A 3605-nucleotide genomic window follows, 5' to 3' on the forward strand; every position below is an offset into this window, starting at 1 on the left:
CCTATAACATCATCCTGGGGAGAAAGACCATTAACGATCTGGGGGCAGCCATCAGTACGAAACTACTGGTGATGAAGTTCATCACCGATGACGGATCCGTGGGATCCCTCAGGGGCGACTTGGAAACGGCAGTCGCTTGCGACCATGCCAGCCTTTCTCTCAGGACAAAACACTTCGACAAGCCGACAGACATGAAGTATGACGGAACGCAAGACCCCCTGGAACACTTGACGGCCTTTGAGGCCATGATGAACCTAGAAGGAGTGGGAGACGAGGTCAGATGTCGCGCTTTCCCGGTCACCTTAGCGGGCCCGGCAATACGGTGGTTTAACAACCTCCCGCAAGGCTCGGTGACCCAATTCACCGACATCAGCCGCGCTTTCTTGGCTCAGTTCACAACTAGGATTGTTAAAGCCAAACACCCAATCAATCTGCTGGGAGTGACACAGAGACCCGGAGAGCCGACCAGGAAGTACCTAGACCGTTTTAATGACGAGTGCTTGGAGATTGACGGTCTGACGGACTCAGTGGCAAGTTTGTGCTTAACGAACGGGCTGTCAAATGAGGATTTCAGGAAACACCTCACCACGAAGCCCGTCTGGACGATGCAAGAGATCCAATGCGTGGCCAAAGAATACATTAATGACGAGGAAGTCAGCCGGGTCGTGGCTGCCAATAAGCGGCAGCCCACCTACAACCAATCCCGGCACTTCGAAGCCAGAGAAAGACCAAAGGAACACGCCAAGGACGGCGGTCCGAGCAAGCCATCCAAACCGTTCCCCCGAGTTGGGAAGTTCACCAACTACACCCCCCTCACGGCATCGATCACTGAAGTTTTCCAACAGATAGCAGAAAAGGGGATACTGTCGAAGCCCCGACCACTGAAGGACAGGACGGGAGGAAACAAGAACCTCTACTGCGAGTACCACAAGGGTTACGGGCACAAGACCCAAGACTGCTTCGACCTGAAGGACGCCCTCGAGCAAGCTATCAGGGACGGCAAACTCGCCGACTTCTCCCACCTTATAAGGGAACCAAGGAGACGCAACCGGGACAACGACAACGGGGACAGATCCCGACCGACAAGACAGCGCCAGGAGCCAGAGGGTGACGACCACGGCCTCACGGTGGTAAACGTGGTAACGGCCAGGAATACCGCCCCGAGGTCGAAATCGGCGCAGAAGAAAGATGCCAAGGTCTTAGCGATCTCCACCCCACCTGGTAGAAGTCTTAAGGGTCTCCCACCTATCTCCTTCGGCCCGGAGGACCAATGGTTCGACGAAGCGCCGGAAAGTCCGCCCATGGTCATTACGGCTAGGGTCGGAACTGGCCTCGTCAAACGAATCCTGGTAGACACGGGGGCAGACTCAAACATCATGTTCCGAAACGTCTTCGATGCCCTGGGATTGAGAGATTCCGACCTGACGACCCACCAGCACGGTGTGGTAGGGTTAGGAGACCACTTCATAAAGCCAGATGGAATCATCACACTCCCGACCTCTCTGGGACAAGGGCAAAGACGAAGGACAATCATGGCTGACTTTGTAATATTACGAGATTCAACGGCCTATAACATCATCCTGGGGAGAAAGACCATTAACGATCTGGGGGCAGCCATCAGTACGAAACTACTGGTGATGAAGTTCATCACCGATGACGGATCCGTGGGATCCCTCAGGGGCGACTTGGAAACGGCAGTCGCTTGCGACCATGCCAGCCTTTCTCTCAGAAAAAAATCAAAGGAAGCGTCAGGAGTTTTCCTGGCCGACCTGGACGCCAGGGTAGACGACAAACCCAGACCAGAGCCAGAAGGAGACTTGGAGAAGATCAGAGTCGGCGAGGAGCACGATAAGTTCACATTCATAAACAAGAACCTCCCGCACGAAATAAAGGAGCCTTTGATGGAAATAATCAGGGCTAACGCCGACCTCTTTGCCTGGACGCCTGCCGACATGCCAGGAATAGACCCCCAGCTCATGTCACACCACCTAGCCGTAAAGGCGGGAGCCAAACCAGTGGCCCAGAGAAGAAGGAAAATGTCGCAGGAAAGGGCAGACGAGGTAGCCAAGCAAACGGCCAGCCTCTTAGAAGCAGGATTCATCCGGGAACTGGATTACTCGACTTGGTTGTCGAATGTGGTTCTGGTTAAAAAACACAACGGGAGATGGAGAATGTGCGTAGACTACTCTGACCTCAACAAGGCTTGTCCCAAGGACTGCTACCCCCTACCTAATATTGACACGCTCGTTGACGCAGCGGCAGGGTACAGATATCTGAGCTTCATGGACGCCTATTCAGGGTATAATCAGATACCGATGCACCGACCTGACGAGGAAAAAACGGCGTTCATAACGCCAGGAGGCATCTATTGTTACAAGGTCATGCCATTTGGCCTAAAAAACGCAGGAGCCACATACCAAAGGTTGATGAATAAAATATTCAGCGAACTCCTGGGCAAAACAGTGGAAGTTTACGTAGATGACATACTCGCAAAAACCGCCCGACCTGACGACCTCCTGAGTGACCTTAACGGGAAGCATTCAACCACTTCAAGCAAATCTTGGCGGCACCACCGGTCCTCGGGAAACCCAGAGCCGGAGAACCACTCTACCTCTATCTATCAGTAACCGAGGAAGCGCTTGCCGCGGTCCTCGTCACAGAAGAAGCGAGGACACAACAGCCCGTCTACTTCGTGAGCAGGGCACTCTAGGGACCAGAGCTGAGGTACAGCAAACTGGAAAGACTGGCGCTGGCACTCCTAGTGTCCTCCCGAAGGTTAAGACAATACTTTCAAAGTCACCGTATAGTTGTAAGGACAGATCAGGCGATTCGGCAAATATTGCAAAAACCTGATTTGGCGGGAAGGATGATGACCTGGGCCATCGAGCTCTCACAATATGACCTGCAGTATGAGCCTCGACATGCAATCAAGGCACAGGCAATGGCTGACTTCTTAGTGGAGGTAACGGGCGACCCTTCCGAGGAAACGGGCACACGGTGGAGGCTTCATGTGGACGGAGCCTCCAACCAAACGTTCGGAGGAGCAGGGGTCATCTTGGAAAGCCCAGCAGGGGTCATCTATGAGCAATCGACCAAGTTCGAGTTCCCAGTGTCAAACAACCAAGCCGAATATGAGGCCCTCCTAGGCGGATTAGTACTAGCTCGGGAAGTCGGGGCGACAAGGGTCGAAGTATGCAGCGACTCCCAAGTCGTCACCTCGCAGGTAAACGGAAGCTACCAAGCCCGGGACCCTCTCCTCCAAAAATACTTGGAAAAGGTTAAGCAAATGATGAACCAGTTCCAGGAAGTCATCATCCAGCACGTTCCAAGAGAAAAGAACACACGAGCAGACCTTTTGTCGAAGCTAGCAAGCACAAAGCCGGGATCGGGTAACCGGTCGCTCATCCAGGGTATGGTGAAGGAACCAACGGTCGCCCTCCACCTGACGGGGGCGAGCCCCTCATGGCTGGACCCCATTACCACCTTCCTGGAACTCGGCAAGTTACCCGAAGACGAGAAGGCGGCCAAAGCTTTAAGAAGGGAGGCAGTTCAGCAGCGCCATTTGGAAATCGGAGAACGGTATCCGAACACCGACTTGTGTGAAC

Source organism: Arachis ipaensis, chromosome B03, assembly GCF_000816755.2.
Source record: "Arachis ipaensis cultivar K30076 chromosome B03, Araip1.1, whole genome shotgun sequence".
Taxonomy (NCBI): domain Eukaryota; kingdom Viridiplantae; phylum Streptophyta; class Magnoliopsida; order Fabales; family Fabaceae; genus Arachis; species Arachis ipaensis.